Genomic DNA, 13,573 nt, shown 5'->3' on the forward strand with positions numbered 1-13,573 from the left:
TGAACTAATTCATAGTCCCGTGATTCATCCATGAAATCTAAGTCATCATTGTCTTCAATAACTTTTTCAGCGTTGTTCTCCAGAACAATTTTGAAGGAAATATTCTGCTCTCCTTCCATTTTCTTGCTGTAATTTGCATAAAAAATAAATATATAAGTAGAGATAGGGCACTGTTGGGTTTAAGTTCAGACAGGTAGTTTTGATTTTTTAACAGTGAAGTTATCTTTGGGCAGTGTATGGTATCAGGCTGGAAGTAGAAATATAAAAAAGTGTATATCATAAAGCCTAAGTAAATTCATAATTATACAAGACAAGCCTAACTCCATCCATAGCTATAACAAAGAAGCCTATCTCAATCTATAACTATTACAGAGGGGTAGTATATAACTATCAGAAAATGTTTTACAAATGAACTTAAAGTGCACAACATACTTCAGTTTTCAAAATAAAATCTTACCTTTGAAAAAGAAGTTTAAGTTCTCAGTGAAAATCCTTTTGAAATGTACTTCAGGAAGTAGTAGTCAAAATGGCTGTGTTTCCCTCTCTTTCTTTATATATATTCATGTACATAACCAATCAAATGTCATGAAATAATAGTAGAAAATGAAAGTAACATTTTAATTGGTTGTAAATTCTAACACTTCAGATGTGTTTTTGTCAAGTAATTCACCTCAGGATATTTAGAAAGGGCTACAGGCCAAATGGCTCAATGGAATTCCACCAAATTTGGGGAAATGGTAAGGAATTGGTATGTAGTATGGCCTATTCTATATTTGGTGAAAGTGTCTCCAGTGGTTTTTATGTAAATTAACTTTTAAAAAATGTTGGGAGCGGTTCCCGGTGCGCGCCCCGGTACGCGGACCGGTAAGCGTAACGGGAGTCCTCCATTTTGTGTTTCGGTAGATTTGAGACAGAAAATGGAGGACAAACAACGTTGGGAATGGGTATAAGGGGGCGTCGTAGGCACTCCCTGACCCTCTAGGTTTTCTGAGGGGGTCTTAGGAGGCCCATATAGACGGGAAAAAAATATATATATATATATTTTTCGCGGGGGAGCGCCCGGTACGCGCACCGGGGAGCGTACTTTGGTGAAAAATAGTGAAAAAGTTAGAAAAAGATAATCATTTGGAGTGATCAGAGGTAGGGTAGCCCTGAAAAGAGCTTTTGGGTTCTGTGGCTGATTTAGGTACCTACAAGTAGGTACCAATGCACAGTCTTAAATTCAGGAGTAATATTCTATTCCCCTCATCTGAGAAGTGCACACCATCTCCTCTGTAGATATCTTGCATGTTGTAACGCAAGTTGTTGTTGTATATTGAACCCATTCCATAGTCTCTCATGTAAGCAGAAACAGATTTATTCACATGTTTCCGTGCTTTCTCAAATTGTGGACAAAATTGGTTGGACCAGTTCCATTTCTGTCTTTGGCATATATTGGAATATACCAAGGCAGTTTGTGGAAAAAGTGTCATCAATTGCCCAAAGGTGTCCTTTAAAACCATCTCCAGACCTACCCCAGTCAAAGTGCCTAGGTCATTTCCACCACAGTGCAAAATGAGCTCAGGGTGCGGCAGATGGTAAAAGGTTTTCACCAATGGTATCAATTGATGACATCTCAATCCTCTTTGGCCAATCCATTTTATGTGCACATTTGGTAAGTCAAGGTTGTGAAAATTTCTGGTAGCTGCATACCTTTGAGCCCAGTGAATGTAGCTATGTCCAATAATCCAGACAGAGTACATGGTGAGAGGAGGTTCTGGTGCAGTCAGATGAAGTGTAGGAATGGAATGGCAGTTGGAACAGTAGGAGTTTGCAAAAAAAACTGTGGAGTTTCAGTGCTCTTGAATCACAAGCAATGATTGGTGGATTCAGATAGTTGAAAACTGAAAGTTAGGGTGCATGGTTCTGTTATGTGAAAGAAGTAATTTGAGTGGTTAAGAAAAAGTCATTTAAAGAAAGATTGCAGTGGATAAGCTGGTGTATTGAGGTCAACCATGCTTGTTGATTTGATTTGCAACATTGTAGAATAAACTTTTAACCCTGGGAGCTCAGTGAGGAGGGAGTTGCTATGGTAACAGGTAGAAAGGGCTGAGGGGGGGGGGGGGAAGGGTGTTCATTTGAAAATAGAGAGGGAAGAATTTTGATTGGTTACCATGAGGAATATGTGTGTAGAATTAGAGGTTTTCTGTACCATTAATGGTTGCAGTGCCTGGAGAACATACCTTTTGCTCTGCTAAAGAAATATTGGTGTGTGTATCGGACACTGTTCTGAATCTCCTAAAGCATTTGTAAAGGTGAGTTATGATTCATTTAGATAGAGAGTTCAGATTAAGAAGCACATTGATTTTCTTTGCTGTTGGTTTGTGTGATGCTTTTTGAAAATGCATGGTTTCTATATTTGTAAAATAGAGGATTTGTATTTTGTGAAATAGTGATGTTTCAGTAGTGAAGTTGAATGGTTGTACATAGGACTTGCACTCTGTATCTAAAATGTTATTTTAAAAAATCAATTTTAGGGTAAATGAATGGGTTTCAGTAGTGAAAATGAATGCTTGTACATAGGACCTGTGTTGTGCTCCTAAAATGGTAATTGAAAAACGATTTTAGTGCAAATCAATGGGTTTCAGTAGTGAAAATGAATGCTTGTATATAGGATCTGTGAAGTGTTTCTAAAATGTTAATTGAAAAACAATTTTAGTGCAAAACAATGGGTTTTAGTAGTGAAAATGAATGCTTGTAAATAGGATTTGTGCTCTGTTCATAATATATTAAATAAAAAACGATTTTAGGGCAAATGAATGGCTTTCAGTAGTGAAAATGAATGCTTGTACATAGGACCTGTGCTTTGTTCCTAAAATGGTAATTGAAAAACGATTTTAGTGCAAATCCATGGCTTTAACATTTTTAAGAAGGAAGAAATAGTGTGTGCATAATTATATAAAAATATTTGAATCTTTTACAAACATGTTACCTGTTTTACCTCAGATTGGGAAGCAGACTGAATTTCTTTGCTGTTGGTTTGTTTCATTTTTTGGGTAATGCTTGGTAGGAATGTTTGCAAGAGATAGGAAATGTATTTTGTAAAATAGTTACTTTTCAGTACTGAAATGGAATGATTGTACATAGGACCTGCACTGTGTTTCTAAAATGTTATTGAAAAATCGATTTTGGGGCAAATTAATAGCTTTTAAATTTTTGAGAAAGAATAAAAAGTGTGTGCATGATTAAATAAAATAATTTGAAGCTTTCACAATAATGTCACCTGTGTTACCTCAGATTAGGAAGCACACAGAGCCTTATTTATGAAAACAGCGATGCGTCACTTTTAACTGTGCACTCCTTGTGACACCAATGATGCATTATATTTAATGTATGACGCATCATGTTTCTAGGACTTACAGATAAGTCAGTATTTCTGATGTATCTGTAAGCACAAAAGTGACGAATTGCTGGAGTGTGTCACAAAAATGACGCAAATCTAGCAATGCATCCTTTCACATGGGGATAGCCCCATGTGAAAGCGTTTGCCTCAGTCTTACGCCTGCTTTGAGGCAGGTGCAAGATTTTGACGTAACAGTGTCCTAAAAGTGATGCAGTGAAATCTCATAGATTTCACTACGTCACTATTACGAGGCTTTTTGCGGGGGAATGCCCCCTCTGTGTACATTACACCTGACAGGGGTATAATGTGGCGCAGAGGTTTAAAAAGTGATGCATCTACCTACATGCATCACTTTTTAAATATGGCGCAAAAAGGTACATGTTTTATGCCGCCGGTGCGTCACAATAAGTGACGCATCAGCTGTCAGGATCTAGACCGTGCAGCGCCTGCCTGAACTACAACTCCCATGTTCGGTGGGCCAAGAACTACGGGACCCATGATCCTTTGTAATAACAGGATATAGCCGGGCGAGACCCAAGAACAAGCGCTTGTGATTCTGTTTGAACTATAGTAGCCTTCCGTTTCTAGAGTAAATTCCCGTGCGTCAATTGCACACGAACTGAAGAACTCTGAGATGACACGTAGCCCGCTGAAGGGAGAAGTCGGGTAACATGTGCGCGTGCTTTCGCTTTGATGTATGATATCCGGCATCTGACCGGGAGGTTGCTGCTCGCGTCACTTCAGAGCCTCGCGCCTGCGAGGCACCTTCACCGAGCGGTGTCTGAACTTACATGGATGTTTGTTATCGTCATCTAGCAACCTCCGGCTGGGGGTTGTATTTATTGAGCAAGTGACGAATTGTAGGGGGAAGTCCTCCGCAATGCCGGCACGAAGGGAAAGTGTTTCATGAATTTGACTTCCCAGTAACGGATTACAAGTACTAAAGCGGATGTTGGTAGTGACTTTCAACTACAGCATGCCGTGTTTAGGGGTTTCTTGGAACTAGAGATTTTATCTGGAACCAGGTTTTGAATTCCCTAGCAGAGGAGGAGTCTGCTTCAATTCTTTGAGTCTTCTTGGCATATTCAAAGGAAGGCTCACGGAGGTTTTTTTTTGTTTCCTTTGGAGTATCCACTTTAAGAGTTAGCTGTATTGCTTTGTAGGGTATGTATCTAGTGACAGCATTTTATTAGGAAGGTCATCGTTTCACTTGCCTTACACATACTGTGCTTCTTGTGTTATGCAGGGGCAGGAGGGACATAAGAAGATACTGCTCTATGAAGGGGCAATCACTGTGACATTACAGGTGAATCAGGTTGCGTTACGCTTAGCGAGAATGTAATGAGAGTAGCTTTTATAACGTTATTAATTCTTGTGTATTTCTGTTGCAGCTTCTTTTCCACTGCTGACCCTTCCTTCTATTCTTTTCTTTTGGGTTTTTTCCCCGTTTGGGGTTTTCCCTCACCGTATCACCTGAACACCCTGTGTTATATATATTCAGGGTGTTTGGGGGGTCTGGAGGTGGAGCATTTCTTCTGCACGCGGATTCTGCGGAGTGCGGACGTGACAGAATCACGAGCCTAAGAATTTCACTCTGCCTGATCCGTGTGTGGGAGTAATGGCGTCCATGGAGGATGTGTTGCACGCTCTAGTGTTGGTGCAGCAGGAGTTGGCTGCATCTAAGGCAGAAACTGCTACTCTACGGGAGAAGGTGGATAGGTTGGGGAGTAACCCTTTTAATGCTTCTGCCCCGGCCTCCTCTGTACAGGTTACAGTACCCCCCCCATACCTTTGGCCAATCCCGAAAGGTTCTCAGGTGACCCACGAAAGGTGAAGGTATTCCTGACCCAGGTCCTTATGCACTTTTCATGTAAACCATCTTCTTTTCCTACGAATCATTCTAGGGTGGCGTTCACGATTTCATATTTAGTGGGGGATGCTGCTAATTGGGCAGTGCCGTTAGTGAAACGTGATGACGCTATCCTGTCAGATTGGTCAGCTTTTAGAACGGAGTTTGAGACGATCGGAGGGCTACGTCTTGTAGTGCAGATCGAGAACTGCTAGAATTACGCCAGGGTAAGGGAGAATTGGTTCCTTATTTGACTGCATTCAACAGGTTGGTGGCCGAAGCAGAGTGGCCAGAGGAAAAGAGAATGTCTCTTTTTTTTCTAGGGTTAAAAGAGGAGTTGAAAGACATGGTGGCTCAGGTGGATCCTCAGCCCACCACATATGTGGACATGGTGAATTTGGCGTTAAGACTGGATAGCCGGTTAACAGAAAGAGGGGGTAGTAGAAGACGTTGGGACAAAGGAACTTATAGTTATGAACGGACCCCTCACCGCAGTCCGAGCGGTCAAGAATCCGCTCCGGAGCCCATGGAGATAGAAGCTCTTAGGGCTCCTTTGTCAAGAGAAGAAAGGGAGAGTAGGAGAGTACGGGGCCTTTGCATGTACTGTGGGGAGAAGGGGCACTACGTTAGAGAGTGCCCCTCCAAACCCAAGACATCTGGTGGCTTTAACAGGTTTAAGAAGGTGGCAGTATCTTCCAATGTGTCAGATACCTCAGCAATGGAAGTGAACATACCCAGGGCAGAGGGGAGACAGGAATGGAAACTCACATCATTGTCATCCGCCGGGCCAGAAGAAACAGAAGCGCATCTTGTGATAGTCATGACTCTTGAAAGCGATCATGTGCAACATCAAGTTATGGTGATGTTGGATTCTGGAGCCACAGGCAATTTTATTGACGACGGCTTGGTAACACGTTTAGCGTTGCCTCGTGTCCCCAGAGAGAACCCCGAAGATGTTTTGGCTGTTGATGGGCAACCATTAACGTCTGGTCAAATAACCGAAAGAACCAGTGAATTAGGGCTGTCTTTGGTGTTGCATGGTTTTGTGCATACAGAGAATCTGACATTAAACATCATAGCTGCTCCTCAATATGAGGTCATCCTAGGCATGCCTTGGTTGCACAGACACAATCCGGTGGTGGATTGGAAGACGAAGTCCTTTCGTTTTGTACCTGAAAATTGTCAGGACCATTTAGTTCCATCTCATGTGGCGGTATTAACCACCCCGTTTTTGGCTGCTACAGCGGCAGAAAAAGATGTTCAATTACCCAATGAATATAGGGCTTCCAGCGATGTATTCAGTGAGAGTAAAGCGGAGTCCTTACCCCCTCACAGGGAATATGACTGCCGTATAGATCTGGTGGAGGGAGCCACATTACCCACATGTAGAGTGTACACCTTGTCTGTGCCTGAAACCACCCACTTGAGAGAATATCTAGACCACTATGTGCGTTTGGGGTTCATTAGGCCCTCCCGCTCTCCAGCAGCATCTCCCCTGTTTTTCATTGCAAAGGCTAACGGGGATCTGAGAGCGTGTGTAGATTATCGTATTTTAAATAAAAACACTGTACGCAATCGTTACCCTCTTCCCCTTATTTCTGTCTTGCTCGACCAGGTAAGAGAGGCCAATATTTACACCCGTCTGGATTTACGTGGGGCTTATCACCTGGTTAGAGTAAGAGAGGGGGACGAGTGGAAAACTGCGTTCAAGACAAGATTTGGTCTTTATGAATGTTTGGTGATGCCTTTCGGGCTTTGTAATGCTCCCGCGGCATTCCAATTTTTCATAAACGACGTATTGAAAGATTATGTGGATCGATTTGTAGTAATGTACATTGACGACATTTTGATATATTCTCATGATGTTTCAAGTCATACAGCTCAAGTGTGCCAAGTTCTGGACAAACTGAGAGAACACAGTCTGTATGTAAAGTTGAGCAAATGCGAATTCGGGGTGCAGGAAGTGGAGTTCCTGGGGGTAAATCTTAGTCCTCATGGCCTCCAGATGTCTGAAAGAAAGGTACAGGCTGTTCAGGATTGGCCAGCCCCTAGGAATATGAAAGAAGTGCAGAGTTTTTTAGGATTCGCGAATTACTATCGCCGGTTCATTCTGCATTTTTCTCAGACGGCAGTCCCCATCACAAGGCTGTTAAGAAAGGGAACATTGTTTGTGTGGACATCCGAGGCTGACAAAGCTTTCCAGGCCTTGAAAAGAGCTTTCACCACCGCCCCAGTGTTGGCACACCCTGTGCTGGAAAGACCTTTCATAGTCGAAGCGGATGCTTCTGACGCAGCCGTAGGGGCGATTCTATCCCAGAGAGATTCAGCTAACAGCCAGTTACACCCTGTTGCCTTTTTGTCAAAAAAACTGAGCCCGGCAGAGGTCAATTACACTATAGCAGAGAAAGAGTTGCTGGCAATTAAACGAGCATTTCAGGAATGGAGACCTTACCTCTGGGGGTCTAGTCAAGTTGTGACTGTATACACCGACCATCGGAATCTCCAATATATGTCCTCAGCTAGACACTTGATGCAAAGACAGATGAGGTGGATGCTGTTCTTTTCTGAATATAATTTTGTGGTAACATTTCGGCCTGGTGTAGAGAACAGGAAAGCAGATGCACTGTCCAGGCAGGAGATGGATACAGAGCCGTCTGGGGAAGTACAGCAATCCATAATCTCACCTACCAAGGTGGTGTGTGCGGTTCGAGCTGAGAGGTTCTTGGGAGACATTCGGAGTTCAAGGTCCTTGGGTTCGTGGGAACGATGGGCGGCTCAGAAACCAGGCAGAAAGGTGAGACAGGGGTTGCCTTTTCAGGGGGAGAGTTTGTTCCTACCTACTGAGGAGTTGCGGACAAAGGCCTTTAGTTGGTGTCATGTAGTTCCATCAGCAGGACATCCAGGGGTTACCAAGACTGTGCGACAGCTTAGAAGGTTTTTTCTAGTGGGAGTCTTTGGTCTTGGATGTCGCCAAGTGGGTAGGGAAGTGTGAGACCTGTGCTAGAGCTAAAGGAGAGAACACCAAACGGAAAGGACTATTGATGCCTATGCCCACCCCCGTTCGCCCTTGGCAGAACATAAGTTTGGATTTTATAACAGGCTTACCTTTGGATCAGGGCAATTCTGCCGTGTTGGTGGTGGTGGATAACCTGACAAAGATGGGACATTTTATACCCTGTGTAAACCTCCCTACAGCCGGTCAGACAGCTCAATTATTGGCCTCACAGGTCATAATGTTACATGGCATTCCACGGGTTATTGTGTCAGACAGAGGGCCCCAGTTCATCGCTCGTTTTTGGCAAATGTGGTGCAAGGCTTTGGGCTTAGAGTCAGCGCTCTCTACCAGCTTCCATCCTCAAACGGATGGTCAAACTGAACGCCTGAACCAGACTTTGAAGAAATACTTGCGCTGTTACTCGGAGGCAGCCCATGAATCCTGGGTGGATTTACTGTGGATGGCTGAGTTGTCGTATAACAATATATGGCACAGTTCAACTGGTATGTCGCCTTTTAAGGCTAACTTTGATTATGATGCCAACACTTTGCCTATTGACATCCCCGCTGAGTTGGTCAATCAACCCACTGTGAGAGAACGTATTATGGCCTTAAGGAAGGTGCATAGGGGGGTTCAAAAACATCTGATGAAAGCGAAGGAGGTGTACAAGAAATGGGAGGACAAACACCGGGCTCCGGGTCCTCTGTTCCAGGTGGGTGACAGGGTGTGGCTCTCCACTAGGTCCATCCGGTTCAAACTAAGGAGTGTATTTCATCCTCGGTTCATTGGTCCTTATCCCATAGTGCGTCAAGTAAATCCTGTGGCGTACAAGTTGAAGTTGCCCTCCTCATTGAGAATACATCCAGTGTTCCATGTGCAGTTGTTGAAAAAAGCCCTCTCCACGCGCAGGAAGGCGCCGCCTCCGGTAATCTCCGAGGGTGGTCAAGAGTACGAGGTGAAGGCTATTCGCAACTCTGCATTCCGAAGAGGGGTGCTTTGGTATTTGGTCTCATGGAAGGGGTATACTGCTGAGGATGACTCTTGGGAGCCTTGGCACTATGTGCATGCCCCCGGGGCGGTCAGGTCTTTCCATGCTCGGTTTCCCACCAAGCCGGGTCCTAGGAGGCGCCTGGGAGGAGGGCGTGCTGTCAGGATCTAGACCGTGCAGCGCCTGCCTGAACTACAACTCCCATGTTCGGTGGGCCAAGAACTACGGGACCCATGATCCTTTGTAATAACAGGATATAGCCGGGCGAGACCCAAGAACAAGCGCTTGTGATTCTGTTTGAACTATAGGAGCCTTCCGTTTCCAGAGTAAATTCCCGTGCGTCAATTGCACACGAACTGAAGAACTCTGAGATGACACGTAGCCCGCTGAAGGGAGAAGTCGGGTAACGTGTGCGCGCGCTTTCGCTTTGATGTATGATATCCGGCATCTGACCGGGAGCTTGCTGCTCGCGTCACTTCAGAGCCTCGCAGCTGCGAGGCACCTTCACCAAGCGGTGTCTGATCCTACATGGATGTTTGTTATCGTCATCTAGCAACCTCCGGCTGGGGGTTGTATTTATTGAGCAAGTGACGGATTGTAGGGGGAAGTCTTCCACAATGCCGGCACGAAGGGAAAGTGTTTCATGAATTTGACTTCCCAGTAACGGATTACAAGTACTAAAGCGGATGTTGGTAGTGACTTTCAACTACAGCATGCCGTGTTTAGGGGTTTCTTGGAACTAGAGATTTTATCTGGAACCAGGTTTTGAATTCCCTAGCAGAGGAGGAGTCTGCTTCAATTCTTTGAGTTTTCTTGGCATATTCAAAGGAAGGCTCACAGAGGTTTTTTTTTGTTTCCTTTGGAGTATCCCCATTAAGAGTTAGCTGTATTGCTTTGTAGGGTATGTATCTAGAGTGACAGCATTTTATTAGGAAGGTCATCGTTTCACTTGCCTTACACATACTTTGCTTCTTGTGTTATGCAGGGGCAGGAGGGACATAAGAAGATACTGCTGTATGAAGGGGCAATCACTGTGACATTACAGGTGAATCAGGTTGCGTTACGCTTAGCGAGAATGTAATGAGAGTATCTTTTATAACGTTATTAATTCTTGTGTATTTCTGTTGCAGCTTCTTTTCCACTGCTGACCCTTCCTTCTATCCTTTTCTTTTGGGTTTTTCCCCTTTTGGGGTTTTTCCCTCACCGTATCACCTGAACACCCTGTGTTATATATATTCAGGGTGTTTGGGGGGTCCGGAGGTGGAGCATTTCTTCTGCACGCGGATTCTGCGGTGTGCGTACGTGACATCAGCAGTGCAAAGCGGACGTAGGGCCTCATAAATGTGGTTCATCTTTTTTGGCACACTACTCCAGTTTTTATGCCGCCAATGCGTCACAAAAAGTGACGCATCAGTAGCGCAAAACTGACGCAGGGCTTTATAAATGAGGCTCATCTTTTTTTTGCACACTACTTAGTCCTGTCCACTGCACTCTTGGACACAAGCCTCACCTTTTGTGCTCCCCTGGACAGGCTTCATCACATCTGCACTCCTGCTTAGGCCTCATAATCTTTTTTTAGAATAACATTTGAAAAACAGAGAACAGGTCATATGTATAAGCTTTTCATTACACTACTAAAACATTTTTGGGGCAAATCAATGAGTTTTACATTTCTGAGAAAGAATAAATAGTGTGTGCATGATTACATAAAAAAATTGAACTTTTCACAATCATGTCACCTGTGTTACCTCAGATTAGGAAGCACACTGAGCTTCTTTGCTGTTGGTTTGTGTTATTTTTTTTGGTAATGCTTGGTAGGATTGTTTGCAAGAGAGAGGAAATGTATTTTGTAAAATAGTGATTTTTCAGTACTGAAATGGAATGCTTGTACTCCAGCAATGCATCCTTTTACATGGGGAAAGCTCCATGTGAAAGCGTTTGCCTCAGTCTTATGTCTGCTGTGAGGCAGGCGCAAGATTTTGACGTAACAGTGTCTTAAAAGTGACGCAGTGATATCTCATAGATTTCACTGCGTCACTATTACGAGGCTTTCTGCGGAGAAATGACCCCTCTGTGTACATTACATCTTACAAAGGTATAATGTGGCGCAGAGGTTTAAAAAGTGACGCATCTACCTACATGCGTCACTTTTTAAATATGGCGCAACAAGGCACATGTTTTATGCCGCTGATGCGTCACAAAAAGTGACGCATCAGCAGTGGAAAACTGATGCAGGGCTTTATAAATGAGGCTCATCTTTTTTTTGCACACTACTCCAGTTTAGTCCTGTCCACTGCACTCTTGGACACAAGCCTCACCTTTTGTGCTCCCCTGGACAGGCTTCATCACATCTGCACTCCTGCTTAGGCCTCATAATCTTTTTTTAGAATAAAATTTGAAAAACAGAGAAAATGTCATATGTATAAGCTTTTCATTGCACTACTGAAACATTTTTGGGGCAAAATAATGTCTTTTACATTTTTGAGAAAGAATAAATAGTGTGTGCATGATTACATAAAAATTTGACCTTTTCACAATCATGTCACCTGTGTTACCTCAGATTAGGAAGTAGATTGTACAGATGAGGTGAGGCATGTCCAGAGGGACAGAGGAGGTGAGGCCTGTGTTCAACACTGTAGTGGGAGAGAGGCTTTTCTTGGAGAGCGTAAGTGGTGAGACCTGTGTCTAAGATTGCAGTGGACTAGGCTTCATGAAGCCTATCCCCCACTGCACTCTTAGACACAGGTCTCAAGTTCTTTGCACCCGTGGACAGACCTCTCTTCTACTACACTCTTCAATAGAGGCCATACCTCTTATTTATTTATTTAATATATTTATAGAGCGCAAGCCTGTCACCCAGAGGGCATCCTGGCGCTTTGATCAGAGAGCCATGCACTAGGATAGAACAGTCGCACAACCATTACTTAGGAAAGAGGTGTGTCTTTAAGGCCTTTCTGAACGGGAGAAAGTCCTTGTGACTCCTGAGAGTGAGCGGGAGTGAGTTCCATAACTTAGCCGCAGCCACCCTGAAGGAGCGGCCGCCCATCCTCACTCTTTGAAACCTAGGCACCACCAGAAGGTGAGCCGATGACGACCGCAAGAGCCGTGGGGCCGCATACCATGCAAACATTTTTTGCAGCGGGATAGGTCCCAGAAGGTGTACAGCTCTAAACACCAGACAAGCCGCTTTAAACTGGACCCGTAGATCTACCGGAAGCCAGTGCAGATCTCGTAGCGCAAGAGTGGAGGAACTAGACCTGGGTCGAGAAAGTGCCAATTTAGCGGCCATGTTCTGCACCCTCTGAAGCTTCCCAATCAAGCTTTTTGGGGCCCCCAAGAGAAGTCCGTTGCAATAATCAAGCCGGCTTAATATAGTCCCACGGACTATTTCCGGCCTGGCCTGAGCAGGAAGAAGAGGCAAAACTCTGCATAACATGCGAAGCAGCATCATACATGTTCCCGTGGTTTTGTTGACATGTAGGTCTAGTTGTAGATTAGGACCAAAAGTAACCCCAAGATTACGTGCTGACTCCGATGCCAGCACTGGTTCAGAAAAAGTGCTCGGCCAGAAATCCGCGGGTAGAGCCCGCGGGATACGGTCAGTAGAGCAGAGGAGCACCTCCGTCTTCAAGCTGTTGAATTGCAACGAGTTGGCTCGTAGCCAGTCCGCTGTAGCTGCCATACAGCGATGGAAGGTGCTCAGCGAGACCGCATTATTCCCTTCCAAGGAAAACACCAGCTGCGTGTCATCGGCATAATTAAATGCCGAGACCCCAAAAGATTTTATTAGCTGGACTTAAGGGCGGAGGTACAGGTTGAACAATATCGGGCTGATGGCCGAGCCCTGTGGGACCCCCTGTCCTATTTTCCTTGGCTCCGAGCTGAAAGGCGGGAGTGAAACCAGCTGTTGCCTGCCCTCAAGGTACGAAATCAGCCAGTCTCTAGCCCCCCCACTGATCCCGCACTCCTCCAACCTCCGGACCAGGGTCCGATGGCAGACCGTGTCGAACGCGGCCGACATGTCGAGCAGCACCAGAAAGGCTGCCCGACCACTGTCGACACGCGAGCGCAGATTGTCCAACACGGTCACCAGTGCGGTCTCCGTCCCGTGTCCAGGTCGGAAGCCGAACTGGGCCTCGTCGAACCACCCGATGGTTTCCAGGAAGCCGGAGAGAGAGCGAGTTACCCACTTTTCCAGGATCTTGTGCACCCCTAGACAATCCTTACCTCATCTGCAACCCTGAATAGACTTCAACTAATTGACATGCTTAGACAGGACAGAGATGAGGTAAGGCTTGTCCAAGGGTAAGAGGAGGTTAGTCCTCTCCACTGTAGTCATGGACACTGAATGCTTGTACA

This window comes from Lissotriton helveticus, chromosome 10, assembly GCF_964261635.1.
Source record: "Lissotriton helveticus chromosome 10, aLisHel1.1, whole genome shotgun sequence".
Taxonomy (NCBI): Eukaryota; Metazoa; Chordata; class Amphibia; order Caudata; family Salamandridae; genus Lissotriton; species Lissotriton helveticus.